This window comes from Rhinoderma darwinii, chromosome 4 (genome assembly GCF_050947455.1).
Source record: "Rhinoderma darwinii isolate aRhiDar2 chromosome 4, aRhiDar2.hap1, whole genome shotgun sequence".
Taxonomy (NCBI): domain Eukaryota; kingdom Metazoa; phylum Chordata; class Amphibia; order Anura; family Rhinodermatidae; genus Rhinoderma; species Rhinoderma darwinii.
The window spans coordinates 402,473,724-402,495,492 of record NC_134690.1 but is presented as its reverse complement, the minus strand read 5'-3'; the positions used below and the strand labels follow the sequence as shown (position 1 = coordinate 402,495,492).

Genomic DNA, 21,769 nt, shown 5'->3' with positions numbered 1-21,769 from the left:
CTGGTACCCTGGGACAAGACAGCCCCCACTCCCACCTCGAACGCATCAACCTCCACGATAAATGGCTCCATTTGGTTGGGCTGAACCAGCACCGGGGCCGAGATAAAGCACTTCTTAAGGACCTCAAAAGCCTGGACAGCCTCAGGAGGCCAGCGGAGGAGATCAGCACCCTTGCGAGTGAGGTCCGTAAGAGGCTTAGTGATGACTGAGAAGTTTGCAATAAATCTCCTGTAATAATTAGCGAACCCCAAGAAGCACTGTAACGCCTTCAGGGAGGCAGGTTGGACCCATTCCGCCACAGCCTGGACCTTGGCGGGGTACATGCGGAATTCATGAGGAGTGAGGATTTGACCCAAAAATGTTATCTCCTGCACCCCAAACACAAATTTTTCGGTCTTCGCAAACAGTTTGTTTTCCCGAAGGACCTGGAGCACCTTCCTGACATGCTCAATGTGGGAGGACCAGTCCTTGGAAAACACAAGTATGTCATCAAGGTACACTACAAGAAATACCCCCAGGTAATCTCTTAAAATCTCATTTATGAAATTCTGGAAGACCGCGGGAGCATTACACAACCCAAAGGGCATGACGAGGTATTCGAAATGACCTTCGGGCGTGTTAAACGCAGTATTCCACTCATCCCCCTCTTTGATGCGGATAAGGTTATACGCCCCCCGTAGATCAAACTTAGAGAACCATTGGGCCCCCTGAACCTGATTAAAGAGATCAGGAATCAAAGGAAGGGGATACTGGTTCCTTACAGTGACCTTATTCAAGTTACGGTAGTCAATGCATGGCCTAAGACCACCATCCTTCTTCCCTACGAAGAAGAAGCCAGCACCTACCGTAGAAGTAGAGGGGCGAATGTAACCCTTGGCCAGGCATTCCTGGATATACTCTCTCGTTGGTTCACGTTCGGGACAAGAGAGATTAAATATCCTACCCTTAGGGAGCTTAGCTCCTGGTACCAAATCGATAGCGCAATCATATTCTCTATGAGGAGGTAACACTTCGGAGGCCTCCTTAGAGAAAACATCAGCGAAGTCCTGAACAAACTCAGGTAGCGTGTTCACCTCCTCAGGGGGAGAAATAGAATTAACAGAAAAACATGACGTCAAGCATTCATTACCCCATTTGGTAAGATCCCCAGTATTCCAGTCAAACGTGGGATTATGCAACTGCAACCAGGGAAGGCCTAAAACCAAATTGGAAGATAATCCCTGCATCAACAGTACAGAGCACTGCTCCAAATGCATGGAGCCAACAAGGAGTTCAAAAACAGGGGTATGCTGTGTAAAATAACCATTAGCAAGAGGAGTGGAGTCGATGCCCACTACCGGGACAGGTTTAGGCAAATCAATCAAAGGCATAGCTAGAGACATAGCAAATTCCACAGACATGATATTAGCAGACGACCCTGAATCCACGAAGGCACTGCCGGTAGCAGGCCTACCACGAAAAGAGACCTGAAAGGGAAGCAAGATTTTATTACGTTTTATTACGTTTATCACTTAGGCGCGGAAGTTTTCCGGCTGCTTATTCTTACGCCTAGGACAGGTGTTCACTTGATGCTTGTCATCCCCACAATAGAAGTAGAGACCATTCTTCCTGCGGAACTCTCTACGTTGTTGGGGGGACACGGAGGCCCCGAGTTGCATAGGTACCGCCGAGTCTTCCGTGGAAGAACGAAGCAACGGAATCTCGGGAGGCATCATGGGGGAGTCAGAGGAGAAAACACAAAAACATTCATGTTATCGTTCCCTGAGACGTCGGTCAAGTCGTACCGCTAAAGCCATAACCTGGTCTAGGGAGTCAGAAGAGGGATAGCTAACTAGCAGGTCTTTCAGGGCGTTTGACAGACCCAAACTAAACTGGCACCTTAAGGCAGGGTCATTCCACTAAGAAGCTACATACCACTTCCTAAAGTCAGAACAATACTCCTCAACAGGTCTCTTACCCTGACGTAAGGTCACCAGCTGACTCTTGGCAAAGGCAGTCCTGTCAGTCTCGTCATAAATGAGTCCGAGAGCAGAAAAGAAAAGATCAACGGAGGAAAGTTCAGGGGCGTCAGGAGCCAAGGAGAAGGCCCATTCTTGGGGCCCTTCCTGGAGCCGGGACATAATTATACCCACCCGCAGGCTCTCAGAACCTGAGGAGTGGGGCTTTAAACGAAAATAGAGCCTACAACTCTCCCGAAAGGAGAGAAAAGTCTTCAGGTCCACTGAGAACCGGTCAGGCAACTTGAGGTGGGGTTCAAGAGGTGAGGTGAGGGGCACTACCATGGTAGCATCAGGCTGGTTGACCCTCTGAGCCAGGGCCTGGACCTGTAGGGAGAGACCCTGCATTTGCTGAACCAGGGTCTCAAGGGGGTCCATAGTAGTGTGAGGGACCAGGATAGAGTAGGTATATCGGCTTGTGATTATGTAATGATGGGGGTAAGGAAACAGACAAGTGAGCCCTAATCTACCCGCCACTCAGTCCCTGCCTACTTGCAACGACCCGCCCTAGGCGACGGGGTACAACTGGGCGATGGTCCCTACGCTCAATAAGTGCATGACAGACAAACAGACAAGGGTACACAGAAGCAAGGGAAATGGGGCAGTTGCCCACGGCAACACCGTGAGCAACAAGAGTGGTGAACGAGCCGAGTCAAACCAGGAGTGTACGAGGTACCAAACGCAGAGCAGGAGAGTAGTCAGTAAGCCAGGGTCATTATGAAGCAGGGTCAAATGGTTCAAGAAGATGCAGCAGGGCCAGGAAACAAAACGAGAAGAATCACAAGCAAGGAGGAACAGGAAAGGCAGGTATAAATAGACAGAGGGCGGGAGCTAGCTCCGTCTGGCCAGGCTGTGATAGGATCTCCCACTCCTAAGCCTGCCATCCTGAGTGGTGGAAGATGGAGTCAGTCTCACAGACATAGAAGCAGGTGCAGACTGATTACCTATGGGCGTGGATACAGAAGCTGTTCCTGGCAGATCCTTAACACCCTTCCAGAAAACCGCAATGAACTGAAACCTAGACAAGGACTTGCCGTTCATATGTATTAAGAGAGAGCCACCGCCAGTCTTCAGAATATTCAAAAAACGCTCCACACACCCCACCGGGCACCATGGGGAGCCCTCCAAACGTGAAAGCACCACTCTTACCCCTTTTCCTACTTGGTCCGTTTTAGACCGCCGAATTAAACAAGAAACGATGTCACCCAGCACCGCAACATCATCCAACAGCAAAACCCCAACTACCAAGCCACTCCGTGCAACCAACTCTGAAATTCTAAAAGTCCCAAAAAATGCCAAGGAAAATGCAGCCTGGAACAAACACACCTTGTACTGGGAAGTACACACTCCACCAAGACTGACGCACAACTTCCCCCACAGTTTGAACGATACAGGGCGCCTAACATCCCGCCGAACCCCTCATTTACGGTAGCCCCTAAGCGCCTGTCGAACCAAAAAAGACTTAGACACATCAAGGACCCCGTGCAACTTACACCAAAATGCCACTGCAGCCACTCTCTGCGACGCCACCGAAAAAGAAGCCCCCTCACTAAAAGACAAACCAACAAAATATAATAACAACGTTACCAAGGAATCATCCGCCACCAGCACACCTACTTGCCACATCAAGCCTTCCCAACGTGACCACACCCTGGAATAAGCCGCCCAGGTACTAGAACTTACGGACCGTCTGATCAGCGCCGCCGATACCCCTAGACCACGTCCCACAACCAGGGAGGGCAGGACTCCCCATTTTGCTCCGCTCCCGGCGCCAACCTGCGAAACCTGTCCCACTGAAACCGAGAGAGAGAATCAGCGATATCATTAACAATGCCATTAACATGAACAGCAACAAAACACACATTCAAACACCACAGCACCAGTTGACGCAACAGTTTCACCACTGGGGGGGAACTCGCCGTCTGTTTGTTAAAGGCCTGGACCACACCCAAATTGTCGCAGCAAAAACGCACCCTCTTATTCTACAGATGCTCGCCCCATATTTCAGCTGCCAAAACGATAGGGAACAATTCCAACAATGCCAAATTAGCAACAAGCCCCTCCTCCCTCCAAGAGGCCGGCCACGTCCCTTCACACCTCTCTCCCTGAAAATATGCACCAAATCCGTGCACTCCCGATGCATCCGTATGCATCTCCAGATCAACATTGGACACTACAGACTCCATCCACACAGACTTTCCATTGTACCGCCCAAGAAACTCCTGCCAGATTGCTAAGTCCGCCCGCACGTCAGCCGACAAACGAACAAAATTATGGGGTCCCGCCACCCCCGCTGAAGCTAAGGCCAGCCGGTGGGAGAACACCCTCCCCATAGGCAATATTCTACAAGCGAAATTCAATTTTCCTAACAAGGACTGAACCGCCCGTAGCTGCGTTTTTCGCATCCCCCCTCATGCGAGATAGTATCACGCAAATCAACCACTTTTTCAACCGGCAAACAGCACTCCATCCGTTCAGTATCAATTATGATCCCTAAAAACTTCACCTTCATCTAGATAATGCAACACTGACATCCAGCCTGCCTCCTGTTGCACCACCCACTCCAAAAATGTACTGAACGCCTTGAAATACGCACACGAGATCGAACAGCCCATTGAAAGACAACAATCTACGTAAAAGGCTCCTTGCCAGCAAAAACCCAACAATGAGAAACTATCAGGATGCACCGGCAGCAACCGAATGTCCGTCTTGATGTCAGTTTATGCTAGCAAGGACCCCCTGCCAAATTTTCGAACCTACGAAATGGCGGTGTCAAACGACGTATAAGATACAGAACATAAGTCGGGATCAATGCCGTCATTCACCGACCCACCCGCAGGGTACAACATGTGATGAATGAGGCGAAATTTGTTAGGTTCCTTCTTTGGGACCAAGCCCAAAGGAAAACCCCACATGTTAGGCCACAGTGGATCGCAAAACGGGACTGCAATCCACCCCATTCGAACTTCCTTTGCGATTTTTTCCGAAACTATCCCTGGTTGTTCTGACGCCGATGCCAAATTCTTATAAACACGCAACGTACCGTCCAATCGACAAGGGATACGAAAACCGCCCGAAAACCCCGCCCACAATAATTCTGCTGCCACCTTATCTGGATACCTCACGAGGAACTGCAGCATCTCTGCCACCCTCACCGGCGTCACCCCGCTTTTGTCCTATATTCGCGCCTTTTCCTTTTCCCCTCTTGAAACACCGCGACAAGCTGTGCCCTCCATCGCATCCAGAGCACTCATGCTTGTAGCGGCATTCCGATAAGAACTTGCAGTGTCCCTCATTGAACTGCCAACAGCAGCCTTTGCGCGAACAAGCCGAGGACCCCGCTGCTGAGGAACCCCCAGCCATTCCGGGAAAGGACTGCCCCCCCCTTTTGGCGCCGCCATCAGCCTCATCCATAGACTAATGTCCTTATGGTCCCAACACAGACTAGGCTGTACCGACTTCCTCTGGCGAAACTGCTCATCGTACCGTAACCACGCCACACCACCGTACACACGATTAGCTTCCCCAATCCCATCCATATAACAAAATTGCAAAATTGCAAACGCCTGCAGCCAATTTGAAAAAGTCTGAGGAATCAAGCGATAACGCCGCTTCTCCTCCTCGTCCTTTTTACTCTCATCCGGTTTAACCCTATCCAAGTAAAATTTTTCCAGAGGTAACAAAGAGAAGATTTGAACATATTCATCTTTCCAAATGTTCTCCATGATCTCTGTTTTTAAATGAGCGCCTAGAGGACCTTGAAAGCACACGTACACCTCCCCTTTTTCCGCGTCCGCCAGCCTCACATCCTCCACCGCTTTGTCTTTTTCACCACTATCCCCAGACTTCTTGCTCGAATCTCGCATCCACCACGTCAGACGCGACGCTCTCCACTGTTGCAGCCCCCGAGGCACACACTGCAACCGCTCCAGCTCCCCCCGCAACTACAGGCAAGGCAACTAGAACGCTCATCTCAGGCGGCGACCCTAAAGCTGACCACGCCATCGCAGGAGGCCCTAACACGCCATGTGCCCCCCCAACACGTGCCAACCATTGTAAAATGCCAGACAAAACTCCCTGAACTATATGCTCCCCCCACCCCCCACAGGTAAAACAGACCCTCCACCATGACAAACCCACAAGTGTGCCAAAGCCCCCTCACCTGGCTGTCCCTGGGCAGGATCCCCAGCAGCCGTGATGACTCCATCCCGACATCCAGGCCGTCACATCTGAAAGCAAACCTCTCCGAGGTGGTACATACTCCGCCTAATCCAGGTCGCCCTCGGTAAGTTCTCCGTCCTCGTGGTAGTCCCCAGCTGCCATTGCTGCTCCATCAGCACATGCGGGTACAGGGGATTCAAGCTCCACCCCTCCTCCATGCCGCACAAGCCGCCGACCAGCCGGAATGTCCAGGCTGCGGCGTCGCGAGACCAGCTCTGCAGGCCCAACGCTCCCCCCTGCTCCCTCAGATGAAGCAGATCTCGACGTCTTCCTCCGAGAGCCCGCTCGCTGCAGGAAACAAGCGGCTCCCGCCACAGGTAAGTTCTCCTGTGTGAGTGCCTTCCCGTCCGGCCTCTCGCCATGGGATTCAGCCGCTGCGCACTCTGCTTCTTCTCATCGGTTAGAAGGGGGAGGTGGGACGGCCCCCCTTCCGCCATTCGCTGGGTCCCGCCGGCGTACAGGATTCCTCCCCGATCGCAAGCCCGCCGGAGCAGAACGCTTCCGGCCTGCAGGCATGGGAGGGTCCCTAGTGGGGGTACTTAACTGGCGCCGAACCCTGGGGGTAGCCTCAGGACTAAGGCGCTCGGGCGGCCTAGAATGGCGGGCCCGTTCCCAGGCTGGAGGTTGCGCCACCGACTCCACAGTTCCCGACACTGCAGCCATTAGCATGGCATGCACCCAGTCCTGGCCTCGCTGTGTCACAGCCTCCCGAACGGCCGGCAAGAAATCGTCCATGGAGGACGCCATTTGTATTCAAACTAGCTAACTGCTCTTGACTGGTACTAACTGAGGTACCCTCCCCTTACCACCTCCTTTATATATCCCATCCCGGGCCATACCCATACCCCCATCTAGTGGCCAAAATTAAATATTGCAGGCCTCCATCACTAAAATCCCACTAATCCTCATTAATGATCTTGCTACTTCTCCCCCAGTCAAGCCGCACTCCGCTACGGTTTCACCCCGCTCCATTGCTTTCCTTCCCTAAATAAAATAAGCTAAGCTGTCAGGTATGTGTCTGTCCAAAAGTTTTCTAACTGTTTCAAATAACAACAAGCAGATTAGTGAGTGCAGCTCTGGAGTGTACAGGATTTAAGGCAGGATAAGTAATGTAATATAGGTACACAGTGACTCCACCATCAAAATAGTGAGTGCAGCTCTGGAGTATAATACAGGATGAAACTCAGGATCAGTACAAGATAAGTAATGTAATGTATGTACACAGTGACTCCACCAGCAGAATAGTGAGTGCAGCTCTGGAGTATAATACAGGATATAACTCAGGATCAGTACAGGATAAGTAATGTAATGTATGTACACAGTGACTCCACCAGCAGAATAGTGAGTGCAGCTCTGGAGTATAATACAGGATATAACTCAGGATCAGTACAGGATAAGTAATGTATGTACACAGTGACACCACCAGCAGAATAGTGAGTGCAGCTCTGGAGTATAATACAGGATATAACTCAGGAGCAGTACAGGATAAGTAATGTAATGTATGCACACAGTAACTCCACCAGCAGAATAGTGAGTGCAGCTCTGGAGTATAATACAGGATGTAACTCAGGATCAGTACAGGATAAGTAATGTAATGTATGTACACAGTGACTCCACCAGCAGAATAGTGAGTGCAGCTCTGGAGTATAATACAGGATGTAACTCAGGATCAGTACAGGATAAGTAATGTCATGTATGTACACAGTGACTCCACCAGCAGAATAGTGAGTGCAGCTCTGGAGTATAATACAGGATGTAACTCAGGATCAGTACAGGATAAGTAATGTAATGTATGTACACAGTGACTCCACCAGCAGAACAGTGAGTGCAGCTCTGGAGTATAATACAGGATGTAACTCAGGATCAGTACAGGATAAGTAATGTAATATATGTACACAGTGACTCCACCAGCAGAATAGTGAGTGCAGCTCTGGAGTATAATACAGGATAATACTCAGGATCAGTACAGGATTAGTAATGTAATGTATGTACACAGTGACTCCACCAGCAGAATAGTGAGTACAGTTCTGGAGTATAATACAGGATGTAACTCAGGATCAGTACAGGATAAGTAATGTAATGTATGTACACAGTGACTCCACCAGCAGAATAGTGAGTGCAGCTCTGGAGTATAATACAGGATGGCCTTTAATGGGGTTGAAATGAGAAGTCTAGAAGGCATACAGTTTTGCCAGGTCCATGGTGCCCTTAAATAGGTTGGGTTACATAGTACTGTCAAAAAAAGACATATGTCCATCAAGTTCAGTCAAGGGATGGGTGAAATTATAGAACTTTGTCTTACCCCTATTGACCCAGAGTAAGGTTTATTCCAACTGGATCAACATTCAAACAAGAATTCTATACATTGACATAGGAGCTGATACTTTTTCGTTCTAGGAAATTATCTTTGCCTTTTGTATAGTCATCTCCTGTTCCTGCTGTGACCGGCTCTTGGGGTCGGCTATTCCCTGGATTCACAGTTCACACAGTAAGGCTACATTCAGACGTGTGTGTGCAACTTCAGACGTGAAAAACTGACGTTCTTCATGTCCGGGGTGCACCGTGCCGGACGCGTTATCACAAATCCCCGTAGATTAGAGTCTAAGGAGGGATGCGTGAAAACGCAAGAAAATAGGACACGTCCCATTTTTCCACGAACCCTTCACACGCTCCGTTGAAACAAGGGCCGTATGATTGGCCCCATTGAAATACATGTGTCCATGTGACGGCCGTTGTTATAACAGCTGTCACACCGATGAGTTAAACGCTCGTCTGAAGGAGCCCCAAGGAAGATTTGTCACCTCTGGAGATTGTACCTTTTTTTCTCCAGACGGAAGGAGCGCCCCCTTGTCTTTTGAGGGGATTTTACATTCAGCCATTGCATGAAACCAATGTTTCCATTCACTGTAGCAATACAAATTTGTTGAAAATGGTAAGGAATTGAAACAAAGTACAGTAGAAAGTTGGAGAACGTTTTTTTGTGTTTCGTTGTGTGCCCGCGTTGTGTAGTTCGCGTCATTTTGCTTGTTGTACCTGTGAACAGTAGCTGTGGTGTTATAGCGGCGCTGGATCGGGCCGTCTATAATAAACCAGTTGCTTACAATCTAAATTTTAGTACCTAGCGCTGATGAAGATGAAGTGACTACAAGTGTCTCATTAGTGGTTCATGAAAGCAGCATTACATCTCCATTCACATGTAATTGCTTCTGAGGAGGCATTTTGTGACTACTTTATCCGGGTTTGTCAGACTTTAGAGCTCGCCTCCGTTAGAAATGACGTTTGATCAGTGAGTTCCCCCGGGGACTTCCACCTGCTTCCAAGGCTTAAAAAGAACATTCAAAGCAGAGAAAAGAAATAACAAAGAGACAAACTTCACAGAGAAGACGGTACATCTCGCCAAGCGCAAAGTATCCTCATCATCGTCTCCAAACAATCAGTCTCATAATCAAAGCTTCCGTCAATCTCTCATCCTTCTTCCTCATCTACAGTTCTGGGCTCCATGGATTTATTAAGACGAGGCTCTTCTGATTGATGGTGATCGGTGATGTGTAACAACATGGAGGAAAGACGCTAAATAAAACATATACTACCACACTAAAGGAAGGAACATGTATCTAAGCCTATCATATGTGATACTGTCTGCTGAGCTGTGTATCTAAGCCTACCATGAGTCATACGGTCTGCTGAGCTGTGTATCTAATCCTATCATGTGTGATACTGTCTGCTGAGCTATGTATCTAAGCATATCATGTGTGATACTGTCTGCTGAGCTGTGTATCTAAGCCTATCATGTGTCATACTGTCTGCTGAGCTTTGTATCTAATCCTTTCATGTGTGATACTGTCTGCTGAGCTGCTGTATCTAATCCTATCATGTGTGATACTGTCTGCTGAGCTGTGTATCTAAGCCTATCGTGTCATACTGTCTGCTGAGCCGCTGTATCTAAGTCTATCATGTGTCATACTGTCTGCTGAGCGGTGTATCTAATCCTATCATGTGTGACACTGTCTGCTGAGCTTTGTATCTAATCCTTTCATGTGTGACACTGTCTGCTGAGCTGCTGTATCTAATCCTATCATGTGTGATACTGTCTGCTGAGCGGTGTATCTAAGCCTATCATGTGTGATACTGTCTGCTGAGCTGTGTATCTAATCCTATCATGTGTGATACGGTCTGCTGAACTGTGTATCTAAGCCTATCATGTGTCATACTGTCTGCTGAGCCGCTGTATCTAATCCTATCATGTGTGATACTGTCTGCTGAGCGGTGTATCTAATCCTATCATGTGTGATACTGTCTGCTGAGCTTTGTATCTAATCCTTTCATGTGTGATACTGTCTGCTGAGCTGCTGTATCTAATCCTATCATGTGTGATACTGTCTGCTGAGCGGTGTATCTAAGCCTATCATGTGTGATACTGTCTGCTGAGCTGTGTATCTAATCCTATCATGTGTGATACGGTCTGCTGAGCTGTGTATCTAATCCTATCATGTGTGATACTCTCTGCTGAGCTGCTGTATCTAATCCTATCATGTGTGATACTGTCTGCTGAGCGGTGTATCTAAGCCTATCATGTGTGATACTGTCTGCTGAGCTGTGTATCTAATCCTATCATGTGTGATACTGTCTGCTGAGCTGTGTATCTAAGCCTATCATGTGTCATACTGTCTACTGAGCTATGTATCTAAGTCTGTCATGTGTGATACTGTCTGCTGAGCTGTGCATCTAATCCTATCCTGTGTGATACTGTCTGCTGAGTGTGTATCTAATCCTATCCTGTGTGATACTGTCTGCTGAGCTGCTGTATCTAATATTATCATGTGTGATACTGTCTGCTGAGCTGTGTATCTAAGCCTATCATGTGTCATACTGTCTACTGAGCTATGTATCTAAGTCTGTCATGTGTGAGACTGTCTTTTGAGCCACTGTATCTCATACCTCCAAACTTTCAAGTACCACAAAGAGGGGCATTTTTTTTAATGTTAAGCAACGCCTCTAATCCCACCCAATCCCCGCCCATACACACCCGATTCAGCCCACACAGTATCATGCTCCCATAGTGCCTCCCCACAGTATAATACCAAATAGCTGCCCCCGCACAGTATAATGCCCCAATAGCTGCCCCATACAGTATAATGCCCACACAGATGCCTCCATACGGTATAATGCCCCCATAGCTGCCACATACAGTATAATGCCCCATAGCTTCCCCTATACAGCTTAATGCCCCCATACAGCATAATGCCCACCTATCTGCCCTTATTCAGTATAATTCCCCCAAAGCTGGCCCTTGTTCCGATGCCCACATATAAAGTGGCAGTGCCCTTGTAGATAGTGCCCCTATATAATGCCACAGTATCCATGTTGATAGTGCCACACCCCCCTTGAAGATAGTGCCACCCCCTGTAGATAGCGCAGAGGACGCAGATACAGTTGACAGCAGGACATACCCCCCACCGCCCGAGACAGCAGGACACCGCACAGAATCCGGGATGGTTGGGAGGTATGGTATCTAATCCTATCATGTGTGATACTGTCTGCTGAGCTGTGTATCTAAGCCTAACATGTGTGCTACTGTCTGTTGAGCCAATGTTTTATCAGTCGATCATATGTGATACTGTCTACTGAGCCAGTGTATCTAAACCAAAACACACAAATCAAAGCAGGAAAGTCACTAGTAATTACACAACCAATAAGGAAAAAACAAAATATTTATTATTCATTATGCCACAAAAACACACACAATTATAACACAACATATGATAGTATCAAGGCCTGGTCCAAAATAAGACACGTGACTAGAAACCATACAATACATAGATACACACGAGTTCCACCCAGCAAGAGAATCAATTATAGTAAAAAAAAATACAATGTAACAAAAGGTCCACAAATAGAACAAGTACATATATAAAGTGCCATGTGCAATATACAGCACCAACCGTGGCCACCATCATCTCAAGATGGAGAAGCCTGAGCAAGGTAAAGTAGCTGGGTAGGAACTAAGGCTTTATTCAGACGAACGTAAAATACGCGCGTGCAACGCGCGTGATTTTCACGTGCGTTGGCCGTAGCTATATTTGTCAATGGGGCCGTGCAGACATGGCAGCGTTTTTTGCGCAGCGTTGCTCCGTTGCCAAAAACTCACGACATGTCCGTTGATTCAGCGTTTTCAACGCATCACGCACCCATTGAAGTCAATGGGTGCGTGAAAACCACGCATGTCGCACGGAAGCACTTCCGTGCGAACTGCGTGTTTGCGCAACAGCTGTCAAAAGGATGACTGTAAACAGAAAAGCACCACGTGCTTTTCTGTTTCCGAACATCCAAACGGAGTGTCTTTGCGAGGAGCGAACCCCGACAACCGAAGCTAACTTCACCGGGTTCGGCCAAACTCGTTTTGGCCGAACCCGGCAAAAAAATTTCCGGTCCGCGACGTCGGGAGACATTCACTGTGCATGGTGCTGAAAGAGTTAAACTGTTTCAGCACCATGGACAGTGACTTGCGATCCCAAAATACATGAACCTGTAAAAAAAAACGAAGTTCTAACTTACCGATTACTCCTGTCTCCTTCCTGCAGTCCGACCTCCCGGGATGACACTTCAGTTCAAGTGACAGCTCCAGCCAATCACAGGCCAAGCACAGGCTGCAGCCAATCACAGGCTGCAGCGGTCACTTGGACTGCCGCGTCATCCAGGGAGGTGGGGCCCGATGTCAAGAGAGGCGCGTCACCAAGGACGCGTCACCAAGGCAACGGCCGGGAAGTTCTCGGTAAGTAGGAACTTTATCTTTTTTTTTACAGGTTTTGCGATATTGTGTTCGGCATTCACTGTCGAGGGTGCTGAAAGATTTAGCTCTTTCAGCACCTTGGACAGTGACGGGCGTCGACAAGCCTCATCTCTATGATGCCGGCTGCGCGAAAATCACGCAGCCGCGCATCAGACACGGATGACACACGCAGCTGTCAAATGTTTTTTGCGCGCGCAAAACGCCGCGTTGTTTGCGCGCGCAAAAACGCAACGCTCGTGTGAATCCAGCCTAAGTGTGAGGCCTCAATCCCTTCCCCACGCGTATCGCCGGAGGGTCCCGGCTTCCTAAGGGGTCTGTTAAAACTGTGGCTAAATCAAGCACTAGCTGCCGGCGTAGTCCATATATAAGCTGAAATAATTGATAGTTATTATGGCACAATGGGTAAGTCAGCGGGTGACCCAAGTACCGGCGTCTGCAGTCCTATGTTAGGGCCTGTTCACAGCAGCGTTGTCTTCCGTTCAGGGGTTCCGTCTGAGGTTTTCGTCAGGTTAACCCCCTTAACGGAAAGGCAAACGGAAACCTCAGCTTCTTCTTGCATCACCATTGATCTCGATGGTGACGGAGACTTTGCTAATGGTTTCCGTTTGTCACCGTTGTGAACGGCTTCTGTTGTTTTGACGGAATCAATAGCACAGTCGACTGACGGAACGCCACAACGGAAGGGCAACGCTGATGTGAACAGGGCCTTACGTCTGTATGTCACTGGTGCAACAAGTACATCGGCAACCACTGATCAGGTCTGGAATAGACCCGACCAGTGGATTGCCGATGCAAGGCTGGACGTGTGTTATATCTAAATGCCTGGACTCCTATCATTGTATCAGTGCCGGTCTCTAGTCACGTGTCTTATTTTGGACCGGACCTTGATACTATAATATATGGTGTTTTAATTGTGTGCTTTTTTGGCCCTGTATTATATTTGGAAATCCAGTGTATCTAAGCCAAACATGTGGGATACTGTCTGCCAAGTCGATATATCCAAGCCTGCCATGTGTCAAGCGGTCTGCTGAGCTGTGTATCTAATCCGATCATGTGTGATACTGTCTGCTGAGCTGTGCATCTAATCCTATCCTGTGTGATACTGTCTGCTGAGCTGTGTTTCTAATCCTATCATGTGTGATACTGTCTGCTGAGCCGTGTATCTAATCCTATCATGTGTGATACTGTCTGCTGAGCTGCTGTATCTAATCCTATCATGTGTGATACTGTCTGCTGAGCTGTGTATCTAATCCTATCATGTGTGATACTGTCTGCTGAGCTGTGCATCTAATCCTATCCTGTGTGATACTGTCTGCTGAGTGTGTATCTAATCCTATCATGTGTGATACTGTCTGCTGAGCCAATGTATCTAATCCTATCATGTGTGATACTGTCTGCTGAGCTGCTGTATCTAATCCTATCATGTGTAATACTGTCTACTGAGCTGTGTATCTAATCCTATCATGTGTGATACTGTCTGCTGAGCTGCTGTATCTAATCCTATCATGTGTGAAACTATCGGATGAGCTGTGTATCTAATCCTATCATGTGTGATACTGTCTGCTGAGCTGCTGTGTCTAATCCTACCATGTGTGATACTGTCTGCTGAGCTGTGTATCTAATCCTTTCATGTGTGATACTGTCTGCTGATCTGCGTATCTAATCCTACCATGTGTGATACTGTCTGCTGAGCTGCTGTATCTAATCCTATCATATGTGATACTGTCTGCTGAGCTGCTGTATCTAATCCTATCATGTGTGATACTGTCTGCTGAGTGTGTATCTAATCCTATCCTGTGTGATACTGTCTGCTGAGCTGTTGTATCTAATCCTATCATGTGTGATACTGTCTGCTGAGTGTGTATCTAATCCTATCCTGTGTGATACTGTCTGCTGAGCTGCTGTATCTAATCCTATCATGTGTGATACTGTCTGCTGAGCTGCTGTATCTAATCCTATCATATGTGATACTGTCTGCTGAGCTGTGTATCTAATCCTATCATGTGTGATACTGTCTGCTGAGCTGCTGTATCTAATCCTATCATGTGTGATACTGTCTGCTGAGCTGCTGTATCTAATCCTATCATGTGTGATACTGTCTGCTGAGCTGCTGTATCTAATCCTATCATGTGTGATACTGTCTGCTGAGCTGTGTATCTAATCCTATCATGTGTGAAACTATCGGATGAGCTGTGTATCTAAGCCTATCATGTGTGATACTGTGCTGAGCCGCTGTATCTAATCCTACCATGTGTGATACTGTATGATGAGCCTCATTCACATCGTGGTTTTTTTCTTCTGTCGGAGGTATACATTGGAAGGAGTCCCGACATATCCCTCCGACAGAAGGCAGCGACTTATCCCACGGTATAGACATTTTTTTATTGGCTCTCTATTCTAGCTTTAAAGAGGGTCCAAAGTGAGGCACCCCCTCTACGACGTAAACTTGCCCCTTGAGAATGGGGGTGGGGGATTTGGGACTAAAGTCAACTACACTGAATTTTTCGTTTTGATGGGAGGTGGGCTTATAGTGTGTCTCTATATAAGGGACATTGCTTTGTGGGGCGGCCATATTGACGGAGGGTCTAAGACCAAAAGTCAAAGGGTTTAAGAAATCTGTCTACTATACATAATACCCATACATAATGTATAGGTTTATCTGTGTAACACACACTGAATTTCTGATAATGATCCAGTGAAATATAAACTGAATGTCCACTTTGGGATCGCCATCCAGTCGCGCGTTGGACCTCCTTTGTCATTCAGAATCGCAGCAATTCGTCATGGCGTTGATTCCACTAGGTGATGACATCGTTCTGCAGGAATATTGACCCATACGGACAGGATCGCTTCTCGTGGTAAAGTTTCCTTCTGCCATAGATTAAACAGCCGCCATGAAGGGATGAACGTGGTCAGCCACATTGCTTAGGTAAGTCCTACTGTTCAGCCGTCCATCCACAGGTATCAGAGGAGTCGGGGTGCCAAGAAAACATCACTCCACCCCATTACTCCACCTCCACCAGCCGGAACTGTTCACACCTGACAGGATGGGTTCATCGCTCCATGCTGCCCGCGCCAAATTCTGACCCTCCCATCAGCATGGTGCCGCAGAAATCCGGATTAATCTGATCAGGCGATGTTTTTCCACTGCCCAGTGATCCATTCTTTGCTCTTTTGCCCATTGGAGTCTCTGTTTCCCTAAGGCCCCATGCACACGAACGTATATTTGCAGCCGCAATTCACCCGCAAATCTGCGGGTGAATTGCGGTCCCATTCATTTCTATGGGCTCATGCACATGACCGTGGATTCCACGGTCCGTGCATTGACCAGGAGCCTGGACTGCAAAAATATAGGACATGTCTCATTATGGGCGTGTTTTGCGGTCCAGGCTCATAAAAATGAATGCACGCGGCCATGTGCACGGCCCGCGATTTGCGGCCGTCTGAGCCCGAAAATCACGACCATGCACACCACTACGGTCGTGTGCATGAGGCCTTAGACAGTAATGGCATTGGAACTGGTCGTCTGCTGTTATAGCTCATCCGCGCTGAGGAACGACGAGTTGTGCGTTCGGACACGTTAGTTGGAGCGCCAGCGTTGTATTTGGCTGCAATATTCTTGACTGTTCTCCGCCTGTTCCTGTCATCGATTCCTGACATCCTCCTCTGACCCCTGTCATTGACGAGTTGTTGACATCCACAGGGTCCACTCTCGCTGGATGTTTTTCCTCGATCACATCGTTCTCAGTAAACTCTCCACACCGGTGCACGAGAAAACCCCACAAGGTCGGCAGATTGTTATATCCTGGCCCCGGCTAGTCCAGCGCCGATGACCAGGCCTCGTTGGTCTAATGTGAATTCACACTGAAACTAATCTACGGAAAACATGCGCATTGTATTTTATGCTGCACCCCGGGGGTCCCGTGTCTAATTTCTGAACAGGGAAGGTCCAATCGTGAAAGGGCCGGTAATTCTAATAAAGTGGCCATACAGTGTGAGTGTAATTGTGTGTAACACTGGTGATATGTACAGAATGGCATCGATGCCAGGATCCTGATTCACCTATTATGTTGTCACTGCTCTTTCTGGAATATCAGATAGAACCATAAGGACATTCCAGATGACGATTCCATCAATGTCCACATTTGGTAGATTTACAATTAGCTTTCGACCTTGGCAGCCAACTGTTTTTGCTGCGGGATATAAAGATGCAGCAGATGTGGTTGGAGAACCTGGCACTTCATGACAGGGAGAAGGTTATGACCTGTGACCACAACATATGTCATAGCACCGGCTGATTCTACACGGGCGAGCAGACGCTTTGCTGACAGTTTTGCTTGTACTGTAATTCTTATTCACAAATTACTAACACGAGGCCGTGAATTTATTGTAATTAAAAAATTTGGTTTGTCTAGTGATTAAGGGGTAACTCTATAACAACATGAAATTTGGTTTTGGGTGACATTACCCATGATCTTCAACACCCAACCAGATTTTACTATTTCGAGTCCAGTTAAAGAAACAACGATACATAGGCTAATTTGACCAAAATGTAAATTTTTTTGTTTTTGGTGGAGCTAGATCCTAAAGGGAGAGTCTCAGCATTGACAGGTGTTATGGTTTGAAAGGGAAGTGGATTCTTTGACCACAAGTCTTAATTCCAAGACAAGGTTATCCAGCCAGATCCTCTTTTTTAAAGCTTCCACTGTGTGACGTCATCAAATCAGGCCGGTTGTCACAAGAGCAGCAGCTGTGAGCAGAAGAGCGGCGCTGGATCACCACAATGTGTGTAGGGTTATAGGTCTCATGGACAACGAGTCAGCTATATGAGCATAGAACATTACACATCTTTTGATATTGTCTAAATAATCATTGATATGACAGTAGAAGACAATGTGGAGCATTAAAGGAGGTCATGATCTAAAATATTGGTGGAGTTTCAAAATTTCAAGTGACCTCCACCCACTTTCCGTACCCTTCAGAGGGAATCTTACTGTGGTCTAATGCTTGTACACCTCAAGAATGGTGTACAGGGGAATTGGGTTGTGGCAGACATGTGCTCCTCAGAAATCTGAGGGATGGAGAGAGAGCACAGAGTGAGGCTCTTTGGAGGTTCATTTCTGCAATAATTTTTCATCACCTACGGCAGCAGCAGGTGAGAAGTGATAAAATGTGGGAATGGTGAGTTCACATGATACCGTGTTCTAATTGAATTGACGAAAACTAGAAGGTGGTGAAAAGTCGCTCAGGGCCTCTCCACCTCGGGAGTTATCCAACGAAGAGGATGAAGGATACCAGGAGTAAAATTGATGGCGGGTCCACTCAAAGAGCAAAACAGGGCAGTCATGAAGACCTGGGCTGTGCAATATTGGAGCCCTGCAGAGCATCTGAGGAGGAATGTAGAAGTGAAGCAGTGCAATCCAGGGCCCCAGCAGAGAGCGTGCCAGTGTCGCCTCTCCGCGGTGTCTAAATCTGGGTGGGCCATTCATGACCTGGGTACCACTCCATGATAAAGTCCAGTCTGGTGGTTGCATGGAAATTTACACCTCCATGGTTAAACCTATCCTAAACGGAGCTATAGGGATCATCATAGTCTTATAGATATGCTGTCTTCAATATATATGTACACTACCGTTCAAAAGTTTGGGGTCACCCAGACAATTTTGTGTTTTCCATCAAAACTCACACTTATATTTATCAAATGAGTTAACCAGAGAAAAAAAGTGGAACATATAATAAGATCAAAAACACAAAAAATGGCCATACTCACAAATTGGGCAGGTATAATCCCAACAGGACGCAGCCAGGTCAAAAATGCTGCTGAAGGAAAGTGCACAGGTGTGTTTAAATAATAATAGCCACTCCCACTAGCCTCGAGGGGAGTGGCGTGTGGTGCATGGGATATGTAGTAAAAAGTAAATGAATAGTGTATAATTTACAAGTAGTAATAATATGTGTGAAATATAGGGGGCAGTACTGAGTATAGTGAGTGGTGAATAAAGTGTAAAATATAGGGGGCAGTACTAAAAGGGTCAGGAACGTGAGTGATGCATGAAGTGTGGGTGCCGTGTGTAAAACATGGAGGGCTAATGCGTAAATCATGAGGCACAGCCTATATAGCCTGGTAGCAACCCTGCTAACATAATTGCACAAGGGTTTTCAAGTGTTTTGTAATCATCCATTAGCCTTCTAACACAGTCAGCAAACACAATGTACCATTAGAACACTGGAGTGATGGTTGCTGGAAATGGGCCTCTATACACCTATGTAGATATTGCATTAAAAACCAGACGTTTGCAGCTAGAACAGTCATTTAGCACATTAACAATGTATAGAGTGTATTTCTGATTAATTTAATGTTATCTTCATTGAAAAAAACTGTGCTTTTCTTGCAAAAATAAGGAAATTTCTAAGTGACCCTAAACTTTTGAACTGTAATCATGATTACAGTACGGGACAGTAGTTCCACGGAGAGGCAGGGACTCCTAGCATCGTACATAACTATGATGCTAGGAGCCCGGCTCCCTGCACTGAGTTCGGTCCGGGACTTACGGACGTTAATGTGGTCGTGTGAACCCAGCCTAAAGGAAAAGTGAAGAAGTTTCCCGTAGCAATCAACCAGATTTCAAATATTATTTTTTAGAGGTCCCTTTTGAAAAACTCCTGTGGCAAAAATGTCCCCAAAGGGGAGGTGATTGACCTGTGTGAGGAGCGGATGTCTGACCTTGTGATTGTGTGATTTGTGATGGACCGTAAATCCCAGGGATGAAGAATAAACACAAAAAACATTTTATTTGGATAAATGGGCACAACTTTATTTATAGTCTTATGACTTTACTAAAACTATCCCCCGACTCACGAAGAGTCGTCCTTCAGCACTCAGGAGAGGAAAACCCTGTGAAGGGAACCTTTAGGGAACCCATGGCTGAAGGACGGCCCTTCCTCTGGGCTTAGAGGTTTAAGGCCAACACATAACTATCACTGCACTTAATTCTGCTGATCTGATCGGCTCGGTGGACGTCCTCTTTCTCCCGTACAGCTCCAGGTCCACCTCATCTGAGGTTGAACGCTTGGTTGAAGAGGTTGTCGGGTTGGATGACCTCTGATATCGCTGGGGGACGCGGCCCGCTAGTGTTACTTTCTTCTGTAGAGACCCTGCAGGAGAATAAAGAAAAATCATGTTACACATTCACCATATTGTAATATATGGAAGAGAGAAGTCCTATAGAGGGACAGTCCTCTCCACTTTGACTAATAAAAGGGGATCTCATGCCGGGGACCCCCCCTCTATTACAGTCATTCACCCTAACAGAGTATATGTGGAGGGTTCGTCTAAAACAGAGAACCCCTCTACAGAGGATGGCAGCGCTGTGATGATAAGCAGTGATCTGGGGTGAAGCGGTGATCTTAGGTGAAGCGATGATCTTGGGTGAAGCAGTGATCTGGGGCGAAGCGGTGATCTGGGGCGAAGCGGTGATCTGGGGCGAAGCGGTGATCTGGGGTGAAGCGGTGATCTTGGGTGAAGCGGTGATCTGGGGTGAAGCGGTGATCTGGGGTGAAGCGGCTCACTATTTCTTAGGTGGTCAGGCTGAAGGTCCTCCGGGGGATGAAATCTGGCCCATCATGTGGCAGTGAGCTCTTCTTTTATGGAATCTTCTTTTATGGGATCTTTATGACATCATCACATTTATCATCATCACTGCAGCAGTTTATTACGGATGCCCCGAGGGGTTCATTATGATGTCACCCACAGTATGCTGAAGTGTTAACCCTTTCATGACTGGCAATGTACCTTGCAATATCCGGCACTACTTTTCTGGGCACTGTACGGCTCAATTCATTTTGCGGTGGCGCAGCGCAGGGTACAACACTATTGTTTTGCATAGGACAGAATATTCTTAGTAAAGATAAATCTTCGGTTCTGGGGAATGATTTAGAAGAGTTGCTGGGGTCATTGTCTGACAAATCTGACGTTGCTATAAAGGAGTTTCCCATCAGACGTGACGGCAGATCGCTAGGATTTCTAGGACATTTCCTCTTCTTTTCTTTGTGAGTGTCGCCTCTCCTCGGTGTCTTAAATCTGAGTGGGACATTCATGACCTGATATAATCCAGGCTGGTGGGTATACAGGAAGATACATCTTGTTGGTTATCCCTAATCTTCAGGGTTTTTTTTCCCATTTAGTAAAAGTGTTTCTGCTCCTGTTTTGTGCCAAGCCATTCCCTCCTAAGATGATTTTTGACTATTTCAACTACAGTGAAGGAAATAAGTATTTGATCCCTTGCTGATTTTGTAAGTTTGCCCACTGTCAAAGACATGAACAGTCTAGAATTTTTAGGCTAGGTTAATTTTACCAGTGAGAGATAGATTATATAAAAAAAAAAAAGAAAATCACATTGTCAAAATGATCTCTATTTATTTGCATTATGCACAGAGAAATAAGTATTTGATCCCCTACCAACCATTAAGAGTTCAGCCTCCTCCAGACCAGTTACTGCTCCAAATCAACTTGGTGCCTGCATTATAGACAGCTCTTACATGGTCACCTGTATAAAAGACTCCTGTCCACAGACTCAATGATCAGTCTGACTCTAACCTCTACAACATGGGCAAGACCAAAGAGCTTTCTAAGGATGTCAGGGACAAGATCATAGACCTGCACAAGGCTGGAATGGGCTACAAAACCATAAGTAAGACGCTGGGTGAGAAGGAGACAACTGTTGGTGCAATAGTAAGAAAATGGAAGACATACAAAATGACT

General features: G+C 47.1%; 1 long non-coding RNA gene across 1 annotated transcript; it reads right to left on the bottom strand.

Annotated features, from left to right (window-relative positions):
- Positions 1-19,796: 19,796 nt before the first annotated feature.
- Positions 19,797-20,677, bottom strand: LOC142761443 (uncharacterized). Its single transcript, XR_012883646.1, has 2 exons — positions 20,578-20,677; positions 19,797-20,163 (listed from the first exon to the last, which is right to left on the bottom strand). It is a non-coding gene; the product is annotated as an uncharacterized LOC142761443 (long non-coding RNA).
- Between the last annotated feature and the right edge of the window lie 1,092 nt (positions 20,678-21,769).